The sequence below is a fragment of the Brachycentrus maculatus genome, unplaced genomic scaffold (assembly GCF_059751285.1).
Source record: "Brachycentrus maculatus isolate JH-2025_06_01 unplaced genomic scaffold, ASM5975128v1 h1tg000102l, whole genome shotgun sequence".
Taxonomy (NCBI): domain Eukaryota; kingdom Metazoa; phylum Arthropoda; class Insecta; order Trichoptera; family Brachycentridae; genus Brachycentrus; species Brachycentrus maculatus.
The window spans coordinates 1,604,790-1,632,748 of record NW_028280856.1 but is presented as its reverse complement, the minus strand read 5'-3'; the positions used below and the strand labels follow the sequence as shown (position 1 = coordinate 1,632,748).

Genomic DNA, 27,959 nt, shown 5'->3' with positions numbered 1-27,959 from the left:
ATATATATATATATATATATATATATATATATATATATATATATATATATATATATATATATATATATATATATATATATATATATATATATATATATATATATATATATATATATTCACATATTATCCTTCCTGTAGGCTTAAACACAAACCTCCAATAATCCTGTTTTGTCGCAATAACTAATAGTTTGATTCCTTTAGCGGTCAAAGGTTTATTGAATTCCAAGTAAGAGGGATTTGTAGTGTCTCAGGCGATGTGATTTATGGGATATATAATATGTTGAACGTACTAATTACAGAGAAGGAAATATATAAACTCAGCAGGTAGATGTCACAACCAAAATCGGAGAACTGTTCGTGTCGTTTCGATCAAAAGTCTTGTAATCTTTGTTTCATAAATATTCAGCGCACTTTTTACTTTGCTTCCGGGTAGGAAATTCTAAAAATAATTGTTTTTTTTGGGTAAAGGCGCTTTATATATGAATTTATATTGTTTCCATTCTCGTAATACAATTACGTGTAAATAAATTTCAGTATATATATATATATTTATTTATAAACCACTAACTCTTATGTGTGCAGTACTAGCCCCGCACAAGGCTGCAATGCCTTGGATAAGTATACTGCTTACTCCATACTCAGACAAAAAAAACCTACATTTTACTTGGTAAATAGCACTGTATTTCATTCTTCTGTGACACGTGTTTTGATGCATTGTGCATTATTTTTAAACACCTTAATAAAGCACAGAATGCATTGAAATACGTGTCACCAATTATTGTTATTATTGTCAAATTATAATTATCCGCTTTTAAAAAAAAACAAATCTCTTATAAATGATGCTCAATATATGTACAAATTCGGATAATTGGTAAAGCGCATTGGACCAGTAATGGCCAATATAATTTGTAGATAAAAGTATTTTTGTGTGCGCGTTCATATGTGTATGTGTATGTGTTTTCATTTTGTAAAACAGTCATTATTATTTATATTCTTGACTCTTGACTCTTGTATCTTGACCTTTTAAAGGGTCTCTCAAGGTATTAATAGAGTCCCGAATACCTTATTTTTATAAATCTATTATAACCTTAGTTTGTTTTCATTTTCGAACGACTAGTTCCGTTATGTCTTTTTCCGCTCACTGACTAGTTTTAATTCCATACAAAGATACAAATATAAGTATTTGTACACACACATACGTGAATAGGTACCTTAAAATATCGATAATTTACATGGTGAAAAATAAATCGATGTACTTGTATGTATGTATGGATTTAGATTGGAATCCTCGTAAAAGAGTTCCTGAAGAAAATTTAATTTTTATATTATTCTTAATCCTCTTAAATATATTGTTGTGTTGGAAAATACGCGAACAATATATGTGTGTGTTCGCAAATATAGTTTACTCCTTTATCGGAAATATAATATGACATTTAAATGATCTTATAATTTTATTCATGTACATCATCGAGCTATACGATTTTACGTTATATTTTGTCAAAACTTACATAGGAATTCTAGAATTTTGTATAATTTGCCCTTATTTGTAATATTTAAGGTCTCTAAATTCTTAATGTCAGGACAGAAATCAGTAGAAAAAGGCGCCTTTGAAAATTGGGTTAATTAGATATTATTTAAATACCTTTGATAATGGCGTCTTTCCTTCTGTTTAATTTTTAAGCTTTTAAATGTCGACTCAAATGAATTCCCCATTTCTTTTGCATAAAAGTGAAAATCTCAAAGATATAGGATATAGCGAGCTGAAATTTTTGTGGAAATTATAAGGTCAAATGATTTATAATGTGAATTAATTATTCATTGTAGTATTGAGGGGATTATTTTGTCCGCCTCCGTAGTGTAATGGTCAGCATGCTCGGCTACCGTTCTGGAGGTCCCGGGTTCGATTCCCAGGGGGGTTTAATAAATATAAGTGATTTTTTCACTATAATATTTATTCAATATTACACTGGACTGGTACCTGAAGTGGAAGGCTGATCACCTTTCCTTCATGTGTAATCGATCGAGATAACACTGCGTTTATATGAAGCAGTGCCCTATGCACCATTGGGGTGCGGTAAGGGTTTTAAAAAAAAAAAGTATTGAGGGGAACAAATTTGAAAACCAATTTCATTTAAAGTTGAGGTGAGGATATTATACCTTTATGATAATGCGTGAATACCTCGCTCTTTTTTGCACTCATTAGAGGATTGCTTAGCTGTGAAAGTCTTACTTTATTGCTTAAAAACATTATTTATTAATTTAAATAAGGGTAAACCACCCATTTATTGACACCTTAAAGAGTTCTCATACTTTGTAACTGAATAAGATTATAAAATATGCTTACTTTTAACTATATCATCACTAAAATGAATTGTTCATATTGTTTATTTCTACAAAATGGATAGTTTATAAAAACTTATATATCCTTACCAATAAACTTTACAAAAAAGTGTAAAACTGTCAAATGTCCTATTATTAACTCTGTTTTCCGTAATATTGATACGGTGTTAACAATGTGCATTTATGTGCCATAACCTTGGATACAAGGTAGCGTCGTTAAGATAAAGAGATTGCCAACTACACTTTTTCGCGATATTGGTCCAAGAGGCTGAAACATGCCAAAGAATGACAATTAGTTCCAACTTGCTTCTGATAGTGCTACTTTTTTTTTTAATTTGTCAATGATTAAATTAATCACTAATATTTAATTACTTATATAGAACACTTATATGTTCGTCTCCGTAGTGTTATGGTCAGCACGCTCGGCTACCGTTCTGGAGGTCCCAGGTTCGATTCCCAGGGGGGGTAAAATAAATATAAGTGATTTTTTCACTGTACTATTTATTCAATATTACCCTGGACCGGTACCTGAAGCGGAGGGCTGATCACCTTTCCTTCATGTGTAAACGATCAAGATAACACTGCGTTTGTATTACGCAGTGCCCTATGCACCATTTGGGTGCGGATAAGTTTGTTTATACATATATATATATATATATATATATATATATATATATATATATATATATATATATATATATATATATAAATATATATTTATATATATATATATATATATATATATATATATATATATATATATATATATATATATATATATATATATATATATATATATATATATATATATATATATATATATATATATATATATATATATATATATTTATTTTGGTTTGTCATTACGTGTTCAACAAAAAAATAAAATTAAGAAAAATTCTGAAAATATTTTAAGAAACAACCCGTAACATTTTTTTTACTCGTTTCTCAGAAATTATTCCGTTTATGTAACCTTATTAAAAAATACACAATCATGAAGAATAATAAAAAACAATTTGGAGATCACGTGTTGCTCTTTTCGAAAACCTATTACAAGAGGTATTGTTTTATTGTCAAGGACAGGATAATTTGATTTTCTTCGAACCCTGAAGGAAATACAATTAGTAAGGAATAACATGAACAGGAAAATATTCTCATAAACGTAAGGGATGGGAATATAACTCAGGGAGAGTGTTTGGAAGCTGTTAATCCAAATAATAAAAATAGCAAAAACAGGCAAAGGACATATCTGTCAAGAATTATATCGATATTTCAACAAAAGACTTCCGCATTTTTGTTATTTATTGGAATCAACTTTAAACGAACTGGCATAGCTTGGTAGAACTGCATTTTATGGAATAAAATAACAACTATGTTTGTACATTTATGGTTTTTTAAATAAATTAATTAATTAACTAGCTTGACTGGGTTAAGTCGTAACCGACACTGGCCTGATGATGTTGGTGACGATGAAACCCGGTCGCTGGTCAAATAAAATGTATATATATATATATATATATATATATATATATATATATATATATATATATATATATATATATATTTTTTTTTTATATATATATATATATATATATATATATATATATATATATATATATATATATATATATATATATATATATATATATATATATATATATATATATATATATATATATATATTTATAAACATATACATTTCGTTCTGTCTTTTTAAACATTATTTGCCTCTTCCACATTCATCGTTTTCTTATATCGGTAGTGTAATGGCAAAGGGATATATCTGACAAATTTTCATTTTCTAACTTTGTTCCACAAAATGTCTAATATAGTGTTTTCCATAATCTGGCAAAAGCATATAGCTGTAGTTGCAATAGGTACTTATAGTACTTAGTTTTATTAAGATATGTACATATGCCATCCGAAAAAAATATTCAATTTTACAAGTTTGTTTTTGCTCTCCTGTTAAATTTAGTCTGAGAAAGATATACCCATTTGCCTTTACACTACCGATATACACACACCGATTATTCCAACATTTGATCTGACCACGTTCAAGTGTTAAATATTTGATCATGACAATTTTTTTTCGGTATTCTTTTGCTCCTATTACCAGCCACATTCGACTCATAAATTTGTTGAACTATCCTTTACATACTCCATACTCATAACGTACCCATAAATCGATTGCCTTATAATATAACCGATACAGTATTAATTTACATACACATTATTTCGCTGGGAATAAGAGCCCATCAAATTTATGATACGAATTGCATTTTACTATCAAAAAGATAAACTGGATAAAATGAGCACGCTTTTTGATAAGAAAAAAATATTGCAACTATAAAAAAACGTTATAATATTACCATTACCGTTACAGGAAAAAAATCTCTTAAATGTTTATGTTCTACCATTAAAATAAAGAGGCACTTCCTTAATCATACGTTAAAAAAATAAAACGAGAGATCAGAACTAATCTTTTAAGCATGAAATTTTAACAACGAGTATTTTCGTAAGTTTAATGTATTTGTTTTTTGTTATTTAACACAAAAAAACGTGTTTTTATTATTAACAAAAATACTTCAATTTCATACTATTTCTGTGAGCCTAAGCGGCTGATTATTATAAGTATCAAATTTGGTAGAGTGGGTTTGAAACCATAAACTCTGACTTGAGAGTCCGCGACACTTACCACGGGCCACAAACCGACAAATTATTTTATTTAAAAAAATATTTGTTTTATTTTTAAAAAATATATTTTTTAATAAAACTTCTGTGTCATCAATTTGGGCAATCAATTTTCCGCAACGGTTTTTCATATTACTTACTTGATGTGGTCATTGATGATGACTTAACTATAATAATAAATTAACTCCTGTTATCCCGTAGGAATTTCAATAATCTGAAATAATTACCCCTGTAATTATTAATATACAACAATCTAAGGTAATTCGTCTTAATCTCTCTCAATGCAAACAACATTAATCAATGTTCTAGATTATTAATCAGTTTGGATCAAAGCTTACCGAAGATTAACTGCTTACTTATTCGTAAGTTACTCCAAGTTACAGGAGACTGACAAATCGCTTACTTCTTTCAAGAACGTCATAAATCAAAAATCAAGAATGTTCAATTGTGCATGTTTTTGGATGGCCCAGATGATATACTATATCCCAGCAAAAGAGGCATATTTTTAACTTAATATTTACCCGCTACAGGGCAGAAAGTGTATTTTTGCATTTTCTAGAAAAGGTATTGTTTAATTATTTTTTTAAATAAACTAAATATTTTTTAAATGGAGAAAAAACCTTCAGGTTTTACTAAAAAATATCTGTTACATAGTAAAAAGTTCAATAAGTGCCTTGATATTTATTTTAAATACACTGTATTATATTTTTAAACTTTAAAAACGTTATCCTGAAAAACCTAAAGTTTTTTGATTTATGACGTTCTTAAAAGGAGTGAGCGAAATGTCATAGCGTATTATTTATCGATACATATTATCATTTTTTTACTTTATATTAGAGCAATCAATATTTTAAATTTATGCTATTCATTTATGCCTACGATATTTACTCACGAATTCATTTCATCAAATTGTTCTCACGAATTCATTACATCAAATAGTTCTTAACATAATGAGTAAATCTACCAAATTTAACTTATAAATTAAAAATAAATGCCCATTTCCGAAACGTAATGGTCAGCTAATAGGCTAACGTTTTGGAGGTCCCGGGTTCGATTCCTAGGGGGGGTCAAATAAATAAAGGTGATTTTTTCAATGCAATATTTATTACCCTGAATAGGTGCCTTATGCGGAGGACTGATCACCTTTCCTTTATATGTTCACGATCAAGATAACACTGCGTTTATATGATGCAGTGCCCTATACACCATCGGGTGTGAAAGAAGAAGAAAAATAAATAAGACATAAAGAATCTGAAGAATTTATTATTTTTTAACATCTCATCAAAGATGAAGAATAATATGGAAGTCTGGGCATTTACGAGGCTGACGACCGTCATAGGTTGGTTTAAGTGATCACTTAACACACGTGTAACATTCACCAATTCTACCCATTATTGACAACCACACTACTCAAATTCTTGGAAATTCTATATATATGAAACAATTTAAAAACCTTGTTCATGAATCACTAGAACTTCACTAGAGACATCTATTGGTAAGATGTAAAAAAGCTCTTTATTAAGCAGAAACTCCTATATGAGTATGTGAGGTCCGAATCCTGGATTATAATCACACACATGAGAGACGCCAGAATAATATGAAAATAACTCCTGTAATTGGACATAATTCAGATTTTGTGAACAAGTATTTGGACACACTCAAAATGTTGCATCTATGAGTTCTTTGGTCTCTTTTGGTGTCTTCTAGATGTCATTCGAAGAAGGTCCATGGCAATTACCTGCTCCACACTATGATCAGGTTCTCTGCGTTTTTTGTGCCAATACCATCTCAATTGCCTTTCTTCTACCTTACTTTTGATGTCTGTTACACCCAGGTTTCCACGAATGCGTCAACTTTTTATTTTGTCTCTAAGGGACACCCCAGCTTACCTTAATATACAAATGACTTAATTTAAATCATATAAATTACAAATATATTTTTTTAAATTAATATAGTTGTGTTTAAATGTGGTAGGATTTTTTTGATAAACCAACTCGCTGTCAAAAAGACTTAAAATTGCACTTGCGCATCGGAAACTATACCACGTATCCACTTCAGGTAACGATATAGGCAAACCCTCTTCTCAAAATCACTTCTGTACATATTTTCCATACTCTCCGTACCTGAATAATCATGGGTCACAACTGATTCTATTTTATTTCAATAATTGAGTTGTACCACCATTTGCAGAGAACAATTTTGGACCCTAAACCAAGGGACTTATTCTTTTATTTGGGACTAACGTAAAATAATAATAATTATTATAATAAAAATAATAAATATTTATTCCAGCTTATATCCGACAGTAAAAAAACTTTTTTTTTGGAAACTTATCTATAAATTACGAACACAAATTAAAGGTCAAAAATTTAAAAGATTAATGCTTTAATTAAAATGTAACTTTGTTCTAAAATCACTATTTATAATTTATTATAACTTAATTATAATGTCCAACGGTTTCGAAGCTAACCGTTTCTTTATCAAGTCTGATTAACACTATTAATATTTATTAATACGATTAATATTAATCAGTGTTGATAAAGAAGCGGTTATTTTCGAAACTGGTAGACGTTATAATAAAGTTATAATAAAATATTTATAATGATTTTAAAACAAATTTACACTTTAATTATAAAATGGAAAATCACAATGTAAGTGCTTTAAATTTAAATTATAAGAAACATGCTAGTTGTCACTTAATGATTTACTTTTAATTGAATAAGTATGCTTTCGGACACACTCAAAATGTTGTAAATAAAATAACTAATCAAATTAAAAGCTACATGAAAAAACTGAAAATCATGTTTTCAGGCGGGTCTCAAGTGTGTGAAATAAGAAGAGTTTCAGCTTATTGAATTTTTTCCTCATAAAAGTGTGGTTATCAATCATGTGTAGAATTGGTTAATGTTACACGTATGTCAAGTGATCACTTAACCAAACACATGATGGGTCGGAAGCCCTGTTAATGTCAAGACTTTCATATTCTTCTTCACCTACGTTGAGATGTCATAAAATGTTAAACATTCACTTGTGTGGCCTCCTTGCTCCACAAATTATAAATTACAGGTCCGTCGTAATTTTGACGAACATCCCGTAATGTAGGGTTAAAGCTATCGATTTTAAATAAAGTTATCATAAAAGAGAAAATAAATGAGATCCTTTCATATTAAAATCTTCTTGAATTTATTTCTCCAACTTATCTATAAATAAACTAATCTTATCAAAATCTTTTGACACACTTTTAGTGAACAAATATATAATTGCTCGATTTATTGCTAAAAAGGGATGAAATACGGTATTGTATAATAGTTAAATAAGTTTTGTTGAATCTAGTTACAAATGTCTGCTAAGTTTCTACTTTTGTGAATTTAGACAGGGAAAAACCTATTTTTAACCAGTTTTACTTACACAATCTGTATAAGAAAGTTAAATAATATGAAATAAATGGGTATCTGCTAAATGAAACTTACTTAAATTGAACAGATATTGACGCTAACGCACATATGAAGCAAGGTGAGAACTATATGATATCGCTCACTCCTTTAAACAACGTCATATATCAAAAAACTTTTTAGGAGATCGTTTTCAAGGTTTAAAAATATAATAAAATGTATTAAAAATAAATATCAAGCAACTTATTGATCTTTTAAAACAAAACCTAAATGCTTTTGCTCCATTTGAAAAATATTTAGTTTATTTAAAAAAATAATTAAACAATACATTTTCTTCAAAATGTAAAAACAACACTTTTTGCCCTGTAGCGGGTAAATACTAAGCTTAAAATATATATTTAATATATATTTATTTAGTAAATGTTTCAATATTGAAACATCGTAACAGAATCACTAAAGTTTTCAAGAGAGATTTAATAAATTCAATAAAAAAATTAAATAAACTAATAATTGTAAAGGAGTGAACCGTATTATGTAATCGAAACCAAATTCAGTCACGATTTAGTTTAGAGAATTGTCTACAAAATATCTCTAAAACGATAAAGGATTTATAGTATTTACAATTGCCTTAGAATAACATACAGCACCCACTTTAATTTAAAAAAATGAAATACGAAAAAATTCGAAAGAAAACCTTCCAGCGCATTATTTTTTTTCAATACAAATAACTTAACTTGACTAAAATTGATTTCTTTTTAGTTGAATTGATTTCTTTTATATTGATTTATTCGTCTTTATTAATTAATTCGATAAACATGAAAAAGTTGTATGGTTTTATATTTTACTAACTAATTGACAAACACCTTCTTCAAACGTACATTAAGCCATAATACCTTAATACATACATACATCAAATGCGTAAAAAAAATTGAAAACCTCTGCCATAATTTCTAAGTAAGAAATTTCTTTCATTATCTTTTATTAAATAATATAAAATGGTTAATTTTTTGTATAAGAAGATTAAATACGTCATGTCTGAAAGGTTTTATAAGTACATAAGCTTCAAAAAAGTGCCTCACCCTTGTTACGGAACATTTTCGTTAAGATCTTTATTGAATGAAGTAATGCGAAATGTTTTATACTCTCATTTGTACGTAATGGATATATGCCATCTGGATATATAAACATATATTTATATATGTATATATATATATATATATATATATATATATATATATATATATATATATATATATATATATATATATATATATATATATATATATATATATATATATATATATATATATATATATATATATATATATATATATATATATATATATATATATATATATATATATATATATATATATATATATATATATAGAAAAACGTAGACAATATGAGTTTAGAGTCAGGGCGAAAGAACATTTTAACCAAATATTTAAATGTAAACGTTTAATTATTTAATAAAACATAAAAAGTACCGAACAAATTGTATAGTAAATTTCAAAAACCTAACCTTACATTACCTGGCCAGTGTTGGGTGGACCTAGGTATAATTGGGTAAATTGTAAATCCATTTTATTTTTGTCAGTTTTCGATATAACCCAACTGGATTAATTCTTGCATTACCCGTTACCAATATATATTATAAGCAAAGTGAGCAGTCCTGCGCTTAAATTTCTAAAATCATGGAACGCCTTTGAGAAATTATCTGTAGGAATAAAAAAAACAATAGTTCTGACTACGATACTCAAAATCGCATCAGGTAGTCATGAAAGCTTGAATAAGTTAGACGTTTATCATGCCAAGTGACTTGAAAGATTTAAAATTTACCGGTCACTAAAAAACTTTGAAAGAGAATGTTTTTCATCAAAATTTTAAACATCTACTCCCTCGGTTAAATAGTTTCTTGAAATATTTTAAAATTAACTTAAATTTGAGAACTTTAGCGGAGGCTGATATTATTTTCATTCAGGTTTTTTGTGTATTTTTTTATCTCAAGTCCTTTGAAACAAGCATTTTTAGTCCTTAAAAGTTTAAACCATAAAATGTTCTTCTTCAAAACAATGTAAATTATGTACCCTTTTTAAGAAATATCTTACCTTTTATTTTGTAAATATTAAGAAAATTTTGAAAATATCCGAATACTTTTTCAAAAATCTGTATTATCTCCAGTTAAGAGTTATTTTATTAAATCTCAACATTTGTAGATGAAAAAAAATAGAGAAAATCTAGGCATTTTCAGGGCAAATACACAGACTTCCATATTCTTCTTTTTCTAAAAAAAGTCAAAAAATAGAGTACAAAATAACTTGTAATTGGAGATAATCCGCATTTTTAAAGTACACACGTACACAAAAATATTGTAAATAAATGAACTGGTCAAATTAAAAACTAATATAGGTTAAAAATCATGTTTTCAATCGTTTCTCAAGAATGTGAATATAATCCAATATTCGGACTTCATATGAAAATAGAAAATAAAATAGAGTCTCTGTTTACAATATAGATGGCTGTCGTGAACTAGCACATACTGTGTAACGAGTTTGATCAATATATCTAGAGGTTTCAAAAATTTAAGAAGTGTAGTTGTCATTCATGGGTAGAATTAGTGAATGTTGTACGTGTGTCAAGTGACTCAACCAAATTTATAACAGTCGTAAACCAAACATATGTACAACGTCATAACATATGTATAACCAAACATATCGCTCACTCCTTTCAAGAACGTCATAAATCAAAAATCGTGAATTTTAAGTTGTGCATGTTTTCGGAATGCCCAGAAAATGTACTATATACCAGCAAAAGCGGCATATTTTTAACTTAATATTTTCCCACTACAGGGCAGAAAATGTTGTTTTCGCATTTTGATGAAAATGTATTGTTTAATTATTTTTTTTAATATGCTAAATATTTTTCAAATGGAGAAAAAACCTTCAGATTTTACCTAAAAAGATCTGTTGCACAGTAAAAAGTTGCACAGTAAAATGTTTATTTTTAATACATTGTGATATCTTTTTAAACTTTAAAAACGTTCTCCTGAAAAATCAAGTTTTTTTTATTTATGACGTTCTTGAAAGGAGTGAGCGATATGTGAGACGTCAAAAAGTAATATACAGAATTAATTTATTTTATTTTAAGAAAATATTGGCTTAAATCTAATATTTTTTATACCATCATGTATGCTTATATGCAATTTGTAAATGAAAACGTACCGCGCCGTAATAACGTACTATTAATATAAATATTTAACCTTCTATATTATTACTCATATTTACTAGGAGAAAGTTTTGTATTTTCCCGATACCCTTTAAATTAGTATTTGCAAACCGATTGACATACCCTAAAATCCCATTAAGAAACCACAAATATCAAGAAACGTTGAAATTGGAAAGAAGCCACGTAATATCCTTGAAGTTTGATCAACCACATGTGTACATATATTATGTCAACAATAGCACAAAATCTAGACTCTAGACCAGTCGTTCTTAACATTTTTGAAGTCAGGGATCACTTTTGATCATTTAAAAATAAGATTAAGACAGCATACCAAGATAACTTTTATAAAAATAAAACGGATAAAGTTTACATAAATTACATACAACGTAATCACATACATACATTAAAACGTTAATACTTCAATCCAACTTTTTGCGGCGAAAATAATTTAATGTGACACCTGCGCTTGCCGGCTTTAACAATTTTCAGCGATGTCAGGCCTAATATTTGATATAGCTACTCTCATTTCTTCATCCAAATTGCTAGGCCTCTCGCGTTTCTTCGTTTTAATATTGGTTGATGTCGAGAAACTTAGCTCACACAGATATGAGGTTGAAAATTTTAGTTAAATTTTCAGTGCCCTTGTGAAGAGAGCTGGGTATTCGTCTTGAACAAAAATATCAAATTCATCCAGTGTTATTTCTGAGAATTTCATTTTGAGAGTTCAACCTTGATTTGAAACTCAAATCGCACAGTAAATTAACCAACATAAAATTTTGGTTTTCATAATCTAACGGAGCACATGTCACTCACTTCTTTCAAGAACGTCATAAATCGAAAATCGTCAATTTTCAGTTGTGCATGTTTTTGGAATGCCCAGAAAATGTTTTATATCCCAGCAAAATGTGCATATTTTTAACTTAATATTTACTCGCTACAGGGCAGAAAGTCCTGTTTTTGCATTTTGAAGAAAATGTATCGTTATTTTTTTTAAATAAACTAGTTATTTTTCAAATAGAGAAAAAACCTTCAGGTCTAATCTAAAAAGATCAGTTGTACAGTAAAAAGTTCAATGAGTGGCTCGATATTTATTTTTAATACATTGTATTATATTTTTAAACTTAAAAAACGTTCTCCTGAAAAATCAAGTTTTTTTATTTATGACGTTCTTGAAAGGATTGGGCGATGTAACAAGCTCGCGGAGCAACAGTTTAAGAACCACTGCTCTAGAATATTTAAAAAGGATATAAGAAATCGTATTTTTTTATGAATTGATTCGGCAGTCACTTTGTGGTAAAATTCATCCATTTTTATTTCTTTTTTTACTTATTAAATATTACTATTTCTTAAAATCTACTGTAACACGTGTTTTGATGCATTCCGCATCATTTTCCAACACCGTTGGTAAATCGGTGTTTGAAAATGATGCGGAATGCATCTTAACATGCGTCACAGTAGATTTTAAGAAATAGTGGTATTTGCTTAGTAAAACATTAATTAAAAATTAATCTAAAACTATTTTAAAACTGAAAACAACAGAAAGTTAAAAATACTAAGTAAAACATTGATTTTTTTATTATTCCTTTTTTGATCAACATTATAAAAATCGATGTTAAAACATTATATCAATTTTATTCTGTCGACGAAAAATTTTGTCGCATTTTTTTTTTCAAATCTTGTATCTTGCTTTAACTTTGTTAGAATTTCATTATTATTAAAAGGACACTCTATTTCAGCTCAGGCAAGTTTACAAGCACTTTATCAACAAAAAGGGTGAAACTCAAAATGACAGAAAATAAAATTCATTTTCGACACTAAGTGCTAAAATAAACAAATAATGAGAACGGCAGCTAAAAACAATCGTGTCTGAATAAGATATATGTTAAGCTTAGAGTTGTAGCTTTTGGTGTAACAATTTCGTTTTGGAAATATGTTAACGTCGTCCGAGCGTTTACGGCATCCATTAATTTATAGTGAATACAAACCCTTAACACAAAAAACTACTACTCACAAATCACAAATCACAAGTATTTCTATAATTTTAAAATTGTTTTAGGATTAACCAAAATAAAAACTATAACTGACTTATCACAAATCATAAGCCTTTCTTTAAACTTAAAGTGATGACAAAATAAATCAAAGTAAAATTTTTAATTGACTTATCACAAATCATAATCCTTTCCATAAACTTAAAATGGTGTCAGCATTAATCAATATAATTACTATAACTGACTTATCACAAATCATAAGCTCTTCCAGGTATGCCAAATACCAGGTATGCCAAATACCATCAGGTATGCCAAATACTTGAAAGTGGTCAGGTTAGGTTAGGTTAGGTTAGGTTAGGTTAGGTAAGTCATAATAATCGGCGGGTATGTATGAGGAGATGCATGAACGTGTAAGAGGCGAAGAATGTTTGCAAAGACAGAGCGGTGTGGCGTTCGATTCTCTCTGCCTACCCCTGCGGGGAAGCGGCGTGATGGTTAGTTAGTTAGTTAAAACTACATAACTTACTTATCACAAATCATTAGCCTTTATGCAAACTTAAAATGGTGTGGGAATTAATCAATGAATTCAATTGAAAATTTGACTTTATTTCCTTCCTCTTTTATTATTTCCTTACTTTTTCAATATACAGTATTTATAAACTAACCCACGTTTTACTGGTGTGTAATATTCTTTTTTTAATTGTGAAAATACCCCTTATCAATTGCACATAGGAAATCAATATACACACATTCACATTTTCCGAATAATAAGGTTACCTAATTGAGTGAAAATACATTTATGACTAAGAATAATATTGTAAGGAATCTACCCCTAAATCGATCAATTTCATATTGAAGCCTTTCAATCAAAACCATTAAAGCAGTGATACGCATAATTTATTGTAATAATAATGTTTGATTTCCGTAACGTATTTTCGAAGTGTAGTAAAGGGAAGTAGAAAATGTTAAACATTTTGCAAAATAAAGTTTTAATTTATTTCATTTACTAATATGAAATGGTATTTGCAACATTTTGAGTGTTTCCAATTACTTGTTCACAAAATTTGGATTTTCTCCAATTACAGGAGTTATCTTCATAATATTTTTTGACATCTCATCAAAGATGAAGAAGAACATGGAACTCTGGGCATTTAAAATAATGTTTCAAAATTAGTTCAAATATATAGAACTTCCAAGAATTTGAGTATTGTGGTTGTCAATAATAATTCTCCTTCTTGCAAAATCCATTATTTACACCATACCCTCACCCTTTTACTCCCTTCCTCACACACACACACTCCCACTTTTTTATTTTATTTTTTATCGTTATTTTAACATAAATGTGGAATTGTGTAATTAGCTTTTTTTTAATGTAACTATTTCTTTAATATATAATTTTACTAAATGCAAAGCTGTCCAATATTTTTTTAAATGGGTAGAATTGGTGAATGTTACATGTGTATAAAAAGTGATCACTTAAACCTGCCTATGACGGTTGTCAGCTTCGTAAATGCCCAGACTTCCATATTATTCTTCGTCTTTGATGAGATGTCAAAAAATAATATGAAATGGTATATTAAGTTAGGAATATGGAAGTATTGGTATTTACAAGGATTGACTTCCGATTTCCATTGGATGGTTTAAATGAACATTTTGTACACTAGGTTACATTTTTAATTCCACCCATAATCTGAAATGATACAATTAAAATTTCTTAAGTTATGTGAACGATTCAAAATCATAATTTTATCATCACATCTGAAATAAATATTGTATTTTTTTTTTATTTTACTTGGTAAATACCACTATTTCTTACTAACGTCTGATCACCTCTCCTTCATGTAATTGACGATCAAAATAACACTGCGCTCATACAATGCAGTACCCTATGCAATATTAGGATATTATGCAATACTTATTTATCAAAAGATGTTTTGTTGACTCAATTTATATATTTTGGCCTCATTTATCATTGGTTTGATGTATTTTCATTTAATAATTTTAGTAATTCAGCATCGACGCGTCAATGCTGTTTTCAAATCAAAGAACATAAATTACACTATGAAGTGTTGTATAAGCGTTAAATTAAGAGTACAAATATCAAAAAATGATTTTTTTCACTTTCAAAACATTTTTTGCCATAAAATTTCATAGAATAATTTCGCACACTCCACAGTGCGACGCCCTGATGAAGGCTATTACAATAGTGCCGAAACGTTATTATCTCAAATATAACAGGAAATAACCTAAAATAACGTATTCAATTGTTAAGAACAATTATGACAATCTACGTTCTGATATAATTGAAGACGTTAAGAGAACAGTGAAGTAAGCCATATGATCGAATATTCCAGATAATTAAATTTCTTGTTAAACGCTCGTTCCAGGAATAAAATCAATTCATGTATTTTCATGATTATTTAAATTCTGCCCTATTTTAATGTACATTCAGGAGTCAATTTTAATAGGAATACATGTGTAGGATTCTCTCTTTTTTTGGTTGATTGAATTGGAAATATACCAATATTTTAAAATACTTCCATGGATATAATAAAAGTCATAAAAACTCATGACGCCGCTTTTTGCAAGGCAAAGCAAAGAGAATAGAAAGCCACACAAATCTGACTTTGCAAACATTTTTAGATTTCTTTCAGATTTATAAATTTCCTCATATATGCCCGCTGATAATTTTTAATGGTTGATTGATAAATGGATTTATTTTGTATATGAAAAGCATTGTTTAATATTATGGTTTGGTAATATATCAGATTGTGTTTTTAATGTTGAAAGCATTAACTTTGTGGATCATATTGATATATTATTTCGAGAAATAAAAATATTTTGTGTTTTGATCTACTCACATTTTAATTAACCAACTAGTTTCGGCAACAACCTGTTGCCCTCTTCAGGGTTTAATTTATATAACTGTTTCTTTATATATAAACAAATATATATTTAAAGAAACAGTGTACAAATGGTTGAGTTTCTAAAAGATAGGGGTGGGGGTAATGGTGTTTTAAGGAGGGGTAAGAGCAAGAAAGGGGATTACTCTGTTTAGGTTGGGTTTGATTTTATGGGAGAAATATTAAAAATGGGACTTCGACTTAAGTTTATTTGATTGTTAGCTATATATATCAGATTATTAAAATAAATTTTTTACGAAATCAATTGTCAACTGTCAAATTGACAGTCTGTAGAAAGAATGTAGCAACTTTAAAAACTCTTACATTTTATAGAATTACTGACCTTCGTCACAATCTGTGGACCTTGAAAAGACAGCAGTTTGTTGCATACGCCTTTTAACCTTAAGCTAAAACCCATAACCATAAATCGAAAGGCAAGTCACCCGGTTATATTGAAATTCCTGATGGTACGATCGAATGAACACAAAGTATAATACATAAACTAAAACGTGTTTGTCCCGATTACTACTCGCAGAAGGACTATAAATTGTTTTCAGTAACTGAAAATCCAGCTTTGTGAAATGATTTTTAAAAGCTTCAATACTGCATTGTGTTACGCTTCCGCCTGTGTGAAATAAATAAGCTAAAAAATAGTGTCAAAATTTGTCTCTACGGTTTACTTCTCGTTATTTCAGTAAAAAATTAAACAAATTTCAACTAATCTGGAATTTTTCATTAAAAACTTTGTCGAAAAACATTTTTTACAATAAATGATTAACAGTTTGGGGTTCATTTTAAATTCGTCGAAAAAAGCAGCAATCAAAACGTAGATAGTTATTGTTTATAAAAACGTTAAGAGTCTGTGATTATTTTTTTTAATATGCGGTTTGAAGCTGTCAAAAAAAGGGTTGTATCAATAGTAAGTTTTACGTTATTATATTATAAAGGATTTATTTCATTTATTGAATTAGTAATCATATTGGGAGGCAGAACATAGGGCCGAAGACGATTGAGAAGGATATTGTTTTTATGGTTAACATGGTGAATGTTACACAGTCTATAAAATAATAATTTAAACTAGTCTTTAACCCAACAGGGTCGCAAGCCTTGTACATACATTGATTTCTATATAATGATTTTGAGGGACCTGTGTTGAGAAATGTTGTTGAGCACCCTCATTAGTTTAATTTTATAATTATTTACCGTAAAATTAATTTTCGTTGTTGATAAAATTATTCACTGGACTAGATCAGGCAGAACGACTTAATAAAATTGTACAGTGGACTATTTTAGACATAATAACTAAATAAAAAATTCAGTGGACTTCGTTAGACGTAATCACTGTGTTAGATTCAACTGTACGGTGGATCATGTGAGGCGTAATGACTTAATAAAATTTTGCAGCGGACTTTGGTAGGCATAATAAACTAATCAAATTGTAGGTTGGACTATCTTAAGCGTAATCACCAAATAAAATTATTCACTGGACCATGTTAGACGTATGTAGCTACTAAATAAAATTTTACACTGGACTTTGGTTATCGTAGTGATCAAATAAAATTATACACTGGATTTTGGTAAACGTAGTAACCAAATAAAATTATACACTGGACTATGTTAGGCGAAGTTACCAAACAAGATAAGTGTATATTTTTAGTAAGAAAAAAACTCCAGTGTATAATTTTACATAGTCACTACACTACACTCTAGAGTAAAATGATACACTGGACGTTGGCGTAGTGACCCTTTTTTTACAAAAACACTTACGCATTTTCCAGCAGAGAATAAATATCATATTACGTACATATATTCCTATTTTTCTAACAGCATCACATCGAAAATGTGATATGAGACGAAATATGATACAATATCATTGGTGATTGGACGTAAAACTCATTTTGCTCTCAATGGGTAGCCTCCAGCAAGATATGCCTATATATTTATGCTCATTTCATTACACATCCCGTCTACTGATCAAAGGCAGCAACATCCAGACACTGGCATTACTCGGGAAATACATATATTTAAATCAATACTCACGTAAACACTTATCTTTTATAGCGTGAAGAAGGTTTAAAAAGTTCGTAGAAAACTAATATTTGAGGTTGTTGATATTTAAATGAAAATATTCCATTTTATTTTATTTTTCTAAATTTTAATTTATAATAACTAAGCTTAATTTCAAAGCTTTTCAAATGAAAAATGAGGATTAATTTTAATATTTTGAATGTGTAAATTATCGTTAATACTTTTCTAATTGTACTGTTTTTTTTATATCTCAACATACATGAAGAAGAATATGGAAGTCTAGGCATTTACGGAGCTGACGACCGTCATAGACTGGTTTAAGTGATTAATTTACACACGCTTAATATTCACCAATTCTACCCATGATTGGTAGAATTGGTGAATATCACTACTTAAATTTTTGGAACTTCTATTTAAATTGTTCGAATTCAAAACATGATGAAAATTGCTTGAATTCACTTGAGACATTTACAATGAGATAAAAGAAGCTTTTAAATGAGAATACTTGAAAGCGATCGGGTCAGGAGTCGAAATAATCGTCGAGTATGAGAAAATGCATGAATGTGAAAGAGGCAATGATTGTTAGCAAATAAAAATTGGTGTGGCATTGTATAATACCTACTATTACACTACCCCTGTGGGCAAGTGACGTGATGTTTAGTTGGTTAACAACATTTTGAGTGTGTCCAAATACTTGTTCACAACATCATTATCTCCAATTACAGGAGTTATTTTCACATTATTTTTTGACATCTCATCAAAGATGAAGAAGAATATGGAAGTCTGGGCATTTACGGGGCTGACGACCGTCATAGGCTGGTTTAAGTGATCACTTTACACACGTGTAACATTCACCAATTCTACCCATTATTGACAACCACACTACTGGTGTGTGGTTGTCAATAATGGGTAGAATTGGTGAATGTTACACCTGTGTAAAGTGATCATTTAAACTAGCCTATGACGGTCGTCAGCCCCGTAAATGCCCAGACTTCCATATTCTTCTTCATCTTTGATGAGATGTCAAAAAATAATTTAGTTGGTTAGTTAGTTATCTATCATTTTTTTACGAAATGGTAATGAAGGATTTCGCTTTAGTAAAAAAAAAACAAATCTCTTGAAATATTTTTATTATTTCACTTTTTGGAATTCCTAAATAATCCAAGTAGTATTTTTTCCCATTTCTCGTTGAACTTTTCATTCAAATCCTTATTTATTCGCGAGGCAATAAAAACATACGAAAATATTCATTGAATGTTCCTTGTAATTTTATTATGTACGTATAATATAGCCTTTCCTCGTTTTGTGATAGCATTTTCTTTAGAATGTTGGATTTTTCCACATACCAATTTAGTTTTATTTTTCTCCATTATCTGAGTTGATGTTAAATTTTTAGCGACCTTTTTTCTTACTTTACTAACTTTAAGTTAAGTGAATGAAAACTTTGGAACCCTCTGCGTTTTACTAATTTTCTTATTTCATTAAAATTGTATAATTAAAAAAAAAATACATTATTTCGTTTGTTTTGTGTGTGTGTGTGTGTGTGTGTTCATATGCATGTATATATTTCATAAAATTATTGTTTCTTCTTTTTCTTTTTCTGCATGGTGTAGGCCTTGTAGCCTGTATATCAGAGGGATAAGCCTCCTGCGATGTTGATTCCTAGCTGTCAATCCATTTTTTAGTGGTCTACTCGGATGTAATCTACCTTGGAGTTGGACGAGCATTGCAATATTGGGGAGTCTCGATGATTCTCCTCACATTTGCATACCATTATCTTCTTTGTTTTTATTCCCACATAACGACACCTTGGATATCGCATCACTTCAATTTTTGATTATGGATTTATGTCAAAATAATTGATTTTTTTGTTGTAATCATAGTTTTAAAATAACTAACTAACTAACTAACCATCACGCCGCTTCCCCGCTGGGGTAGGCAGAGAGAATAGAACGCCACACCACTATGTCTTTGCAAACATTCTTCGCCTCTTCTACGTTCATGCATCTCCTCATACATACCCGCCGATCGTTACGACTCCTAACCTGACCACTTTCAAGTATTTGGCATACCTGATCGTGGCATGTTTTTCTCGGTTTTCCTATGCTCTTTTTTCCACTTACTTATAAATTTATTTTACCCTTCTTTCCTTACTCATTCGTTCTACACGTCCAAACCAAACCAAACCGTTCATATATAGTTAAAAAATACTTGTCTTTATTTGAGAGATTTTTTTTTAAATTGTAGTTTTTCTGGTCCATCTCCGCAGTATGGTGATTAGGATGTTTGGCTACCGTTCAATTACCATGTTGCTAAAGGCCCGATATTCGTTAAGTTGCAGCTTAATTTTCTCTAAATCCAGGTTACATTATACGTCATTGATCTTTTTTTTAAAACACCGTTTTTGCAGTGAAAAAAAGTTTTTCTCCGAAATAATTACATGGTTTTGTAAAGAAAAGTTTTATTGAAAGGTAATATTTTTTTTAATATTAAAATATATTCAAATTTTCTTTAAATCCAGGTAACATTTTACGTTAATTAATGTTTTTCTTAAAACGCCATTTTTGCATTGAAAAATAAGTTTTTCTTCGAAATAATTACATTGTTTTGAAAAGAAAAGAGTAGTTGAAAGGTTGTAAATTTTTAATAAATATTAAATGCATATTCTTACAAACAAAAAAAATATTCATGACCGCGGCTGAACGGATTCTGTTTTGAACGCTTGAGACAAACTCGAGATTTCAGCTTTATACACAGCATCGTCAGTAAGCAAGAGGCATTAAAATTGAAGAATTTAAGAAGGAAAATACTCGAATAATACGTCATATATTGAACAATTGCCCGATCTCGTCGGTGCTCTAAAGATTATAAATGGATTATTACTTTTAACCCGTATCCGCATCCAACGGTGCATAGGGCACTTTATCGAATTGACGCAGTGTTATCTTGATAATTACTTGCATGAAGGCAAGGTGATCACTCATGCGCTTCAGGAATCAGTCCAGGGTAATATTAAATAAATATTACAGTGTTAAATCACTAATATTTATATTTTTTTTAATTTATATTTAAAGCTCTAACTCTGTGATTTTCCATATTATAATTAAAATGCAACTTGATTTTAAAATCACTATAAATATTTTATTATAACTAAATTATAATGTCTACCGGTTTCGAAGCTAACCGCTTCTTTATCAAGACTGATTAATCAGTATTAATCAGTCTTGATAAAGAAGCGGTTAGCTTCAAAACCGGTAGACATTATAATTAAGTTATAATAAAATATTTATACTGATTTTAAAATAAAGTTACATTTTAATATATTATTTAATTATCACTAATATTTATTTTCACCCCCCTTGGGGATCGAACCCGGGACCTCCAGCACGGTAGCTAAACATGCTGACCATTACACCACGGAGGCATTATAAATGGATATCGTTTGATACCGGATAGACGGTAGCAGATTGATAAAACTGGGTTAAATGCTGTTCAAATGCGGCAGTTACGAAGATTGCGTTGAAAGCCATCATTTCTTCAATCGTATTGTAATCAGGGTTACCATCTAATAGCAGTTTTATTGATAAGATCAAGGAAATTGCTTTAACTATTAGGGTGATTTTATATTTTTAAAAAAAAACCTTTTTAACCCTTCGTGGAATACAATACTCAGGAAGACACACATTCAAAAGATGTATATAGTAAAAAGTACACTCTTTATGTTATATTAAATTATAGATTTAAATTACTCAAAAAATACAGAACTTAATACTCCACTAGTAAAACATGAAAGTAAATTTAATCGCTTTAATACTTTACAAAAATACTGGTATTCATAAATATTTTTTAGACTATTTATAAAAAAATTTAACACTTGTATAACCACAACATTTTGAGTGTGTCCAAATACTTGTTCACAAAATTTGGATTATCTCCAATTACAGGTGTTATTTTCAGATTATTTTTTGACATCTCATCAAAGTTGAAGAAGAATATGGAAGTCTCGGCATTTACGGGGTTGACGACCGTCATAGGCTGGTTTAAGTGATCACTTAACACACGGTGAATTAACCAATTCTACCCATTATTGACATCCACACTACTAAAATGTTCTTGATATATTATATGAACCAATTTAGTTCTTGAATCACTAGAACTTTACTAAAAACGAGGTTTCTAAATTGGTTCATATATATAGAGCATCCAAGAATTTGAGTAGTGTTGTTGTCAATAATGGGTAGAATTGGTGAACGTTACACATGTGTAAAGTGATCACTTAAACCAACCTATGACGGTCGTCAGCCCCGTAAATGCCCTGACTTCCATATTCTTCTTCATCTTTGATGAGATGTCAAAAAATAATATGACTTTATTAACCCTTCGTGGGACACAATACTCAGGAAGACACACATTCGTGAGATGTATATAGTACAAAGTACACTAACTTACTAACTAACTAACCATCACGCTGTTTCCCGCAGGGGTAGGCAGAGAGAATAGAACGCCACACAACTGCAAACATTCAAACAGTCTTTGCAAACATTCTTCGCGTTTTCCACGTACATGCATCTCCTCATACATACCCGCCGACTGTCTCGACTCCTAACCTGACCACTTTCAAGTATTTGGCATACCTGACCGTGCCAAGTTTTTCTCGGTCTTCCTCTGCTTCTTTTTCCAATTAAATTCACCTCATTAATTTGTTTTACCGTTCTTTCCTCACTCATTCGTTCTACATGTCTAAACCATCTCAACACACCTTTCTTAATTTTATCGATAATGCTTGTCTCAGCTTTGCATTCCTTCCTTATTTCACTATTCAAACATCTATCACACATCGGACACTTTTTATGTAATATTCCTTAATCCTCCCTAACTCACGAATGTTGTTGGAAATAGGAACAGAAGAAGACGAAGTAATATTCAGTCGGAATAATCGAGCCGGGTATGCACATTTAAGAAGATCCTTTTATTTTTAAATATTTATTAGTTACCTTAGAAAATTCTTCTTGCCAATTGTGAAAAAGGATTTAAAGCATATTAAGTTTATGTGTCTTGTAAATGATAGTTGATGTGTATAGGTCATAAAAAATTAATACAGTTGATCCCTAAAAAAAGGAGACGATTGAATGTGGAAGAGGCGAAGTCATTTGCAAAGACAGATTGGTGTGGCGTTTTTGCCTCTCTGCCTACCCTTGCGAGAAAGCGGAGTGATGATTTGTAAGCTAGTTTGACTCCTTATTCGTGTTTTTATTTTAAATGCGTCGCTAAATGTAGAGTCATTGGGATGTATTCCCGTTATTGGTGCGACGGACTCTCGAGTAGAAATTTCAAGGTAATATAGTTGAGACACACTGTAACAATGTTTAAAATTTTATGTCAAATGTTGAATTTAAAAATAATAATAACGAATTAAAAAGAAAACAAGAAAAAACAACCCCTTCATTCAATTTACATTTTTAAGTACACGAATACCTTAAATGGACAATTCAATTATATTCATATTATTCATAAAACATAAAATTTAGGCACTATTTCAAAACACTTCCCGTTATTTATTGTTCAGTTTATTATACTTTTTATGGGAAATAAAAAATGACCCTTCACATTTAACAATTTGCAAATATTTGATTAGAGTTTATTTATGGTAAAAATATCATTAATTCTACTGCAAATTTACAAATTAATCCATTTGTTTTGAGTTTACAGAAGAAGTACTCAAAAGACAAAACCATTAACTGATTTCAAATAAGCGATAACCCTTTTTCAAGTTTATATAATTCAGTCGCATTTGAATGCGACTGAATACAAAGAAAATAAAATGTTGTATGTTTTTTCCGAAATTGTAAAGCAATTGGTACCTTGAACGCATATTACATTTTAAATGAAATTTTTATTTTCCATAAAAATCAGTTTTTCAAACATAAGAATGGTTTTACCTGTCGCTCATATTTCAAATCGTATTTCATTTAAAACCATTTTGAATAAATTAACTTTTATACTTTTATTTATAATGACGAATATTTTCTTTTAAAATGTGCAAATAAATACTGATCCTTCATTACAGAATGTTAGCAAAACGATTCTGAAAGCTTTCGAAATTATTTCCACAACTTTTTATTTTCTATTCCCCAAAGCTTTATTTTAGCTCTGTATCAAAAATAATCGTTAAATGGTTTTACTAACTTTAACAGATTTTTATGCTAGACCATACAAGAAAAATCCATATTTTCACTGAATCCATTATCTTTAGGTCGTAAAAATGCCTTGAACGTATCATAAACTGGTGTTAATAATGAAAATTGATATTGACAAACCTATTAAATTTATAGAGATGTGTTTATTTTTGTTTTCGGTATACATTTCTTGCTATAATTGAATTAAAAGACTATTTAACTCACTCTTTTCAGCAACGTCATAAATCAAAAATCATCAATTTTCATTTGTGCATGTTTTCAAAATGTCCAGAAAATGTACTTTATCCTAGCAAAAGTAGCATATTTTTTACTAAATATTTACCCGCTACAGGACAGGAGTGTTGTTTCTGCATTTTGAAGAAAAAGTGTTGTTTAATTATTTTTTTAAATATACTAAATATTTTTCAAATAGAGGTAAAACCTTCTGGTTTTACCTCAAAAGATCTGTTGCATAGAAAAAAGTTCATAAGTGGCTTGATATTTATTTTTAAAACATTTTATTTTATTCTTAAACCTTAAAAACGATCTCCTAAAAAATCAAGTTTTTTGATATTTGATGTTGTTGAAAAGAGTGAGCGATATGTAAAAGTTGCTTTTTAATCCATAAGAAATTAATATTAATAAAAAAATCTTACCTTATTGATTTTCTTCACTTTAAACAGAATTAAAAACACATTTTAGGAAAATGTTACTAATTTTATTGATTTAATTTATTTATAATTTATTATTACTTCAAAACTGTCAATAACATTTTTAATTCGTATTTTACAAATTCGAAACAAAAACTTTTTACGAGACTTAATTGTTTATTTTTTTAGTACATATAAAATTAATGATACTTTTACATTGTTTTTGGTCGAACTTTTTTTTCATAAAAACCAATTTACATTTTTTTTCAAATAAGTTTTTTTAAATGTATTTAGTTTTATTGAATTCGAAACACTACGTTTATTACGTCATAAAAAATACAATGTCAGAATGCATTTTCAGTCGCTGAAAATGATTTGTCATGAAATCTGAAGAGTTTCAGGAAAAATCGAGTGGATACTTTTCGAAGTAGTATACGCGACGCTTTACAAACTCGCTCTGAGATTGGGTTGGCACAACCGTCGCCGACGTCGGTTCAGTACCGAATGAACGCATCCATCTCGACGCCGCGACGCCGATACAAAAGCGAACGGAACTGCTGCATTTTCCATCTGATTACAGCGGTATTGGATTATTTATTTTTATTTCTTTAATAAGTTAATACTACATTTATTTAAACTATTATTTACATTTAATTTACATCATTTAAAATTTATATGTATAAAGATCAGCATATTTAATTTTAGTCTTTTTTTATAGATAACCAGTTGAGTTTTTCTCTCGTTTTTTTCTATAGAACACTATTCTCATCATTTTATTTTGCATAATTTTTGATTTATTAATATTTTTTTCATTTTCCAAAAATAATATTGTTGAGCGGTAATCTATATGTGTAATAACGATTGTTTTATAAATGAGTTCTGCAGTATTTTTATTTAACTTATTTCTTAATCTAATAAGTTTTTTTTTGTATAAACATGTTCAAAATTTGTATTTGAGGTTAATTTTAAATCCAATATAACACTCAAATATTTCATTATAGTATTTGATGGTGTTTAAAATCAGTCAAATTTAGTTTATAATACGATAAATAATATATTTTAAAGGTTTTTCATATGATTTTTATTTCTTTTGGTAATCAAATTTAAAAATTGGAATTTTTGTCTTCAATCGCACCTTTTAGTTTTTAGATTCACAAATAAATTGAGTATTTTGTATTGAATATCGATATTCGGATTTGACTATCAATTTTTTTTATGGGTATACTTATACTAAGACTTAATTTTTTAAAAACTTATAATGTGAATGTCCAAATTTTACTGATGTGACCACAACAGTTAATCTTCGAGAATAGGTAGAGCATACGCATTTTATAAAATCGTACAAATGCATCATTGAATATAATGGAAAAATGTTTTAGGTAATGTATACTATTTTTTTTACAAGTATAAAACTCGATACAAAAGAAAGTAGTAAGTGTTCATATAACATATACCTTATAATCAATACAGATATTTACACATATGTTAAAGGTACCTCTAAACATATCGTTCACTCCTTTCAAGAACGTCATAAATCAAAAATCGTCAATTTTCAGTTGTGCATGTTTTCGAAAAGCCCAGAAAATGTACTGTATCCCAGCAAAAGCGGCATATTTTTAACTTAATATTTACCCGCTATAGGGCAGAAAGTGTTGTTTTTGCATTTTTAAGAAAAGGTATTGTTTAATTAATTTTTTTGATAATATAAATATTTTTCAAATGGAGAAAAAACCTTCAAGTATTACCTAAAAAGATGTTTTGCATAGTAAAAAGTTCAATAGGTGGCTTGATATCTATTTTTAATACATTATATTATATTTTCAAACTTTTAAAACGTTCTCCTGAAAAATCAAGTTTTTTTTTATTTATGACGTTCTTGAAAGGAGTGAGCGATATATAAAAACAATAATTTACAAATATATAAAAATGATAGGCTTTTGAGTTTATTTATGTTCTATTATAACTTGTTTTGAAAACTAATTATATTCTCATAATATCTACTATTGGTTCAGTTTTTTTTCGTTTTTCTACCTGTTGATGAGAACACCTGTTGTTCTCAAAACTAGTCGTGTTTACTAAATAATGGTGTTATATGTGTGATTTTAATATTTAAATTATCGTGTTTGTTTTATAAAATTAATGCCGAATTATTTTTTGGCATCTCAACGTAGATAAAAATAAATATGAAAGCTTGGGCATTTACGGGGCTTACGACTGTGATAGGCTGGTTTAAGTGATCTTTGTTGAGATGTCAAAAAATAAAATAAAAAATACTCCTATAATTGGAGGTAATTCAGATTTGTGAACTAGTATTTGGACACACTCGAAATGCTGTTAATGCCAAATTAATAAATGATGGAAGTTTTTTTTATGATTTAAAAATGAATATTTAGGATGAAATAAATTTATTCCTTGTTGTTTATTATGTTCGTCTCTTTTCGACAAAACAATATATATAAATTGATGCTTTGAAATTTGTTACTTTAAAAATGTTCCTATTGGAGTATGTTTTATCACCTGTATGCCATATTTATTTTGTTTCTCTTCTAAATGTCCTTCTCAA

The 27,959-nt window shown here is 29.0% G+C and overlaps 1 protein-coding gene across 1 annotated transcript in view; it reads right to left on the bottom strand.

Moving 5' to 3' along the window:
• The window catches only part of NPFR (Neuropeptide F receptor), a 111,775-nt gene extending 85,994 nt beyond the window's left edge, over nt 1–25,781 (bottom strand). Inside the window, exon 1 of the mRNA XM_088258698.1 lies at nt 25,403–25,781. The gene's annotated coding sequence lies outside the window, so the exon portion shown is untranslated. The remainder of the gene's footprint in view (nt 1–25,402) is intronic.
• Nucleotides 25,782–27,959: the final 2,178 nt, after the last annotated feature.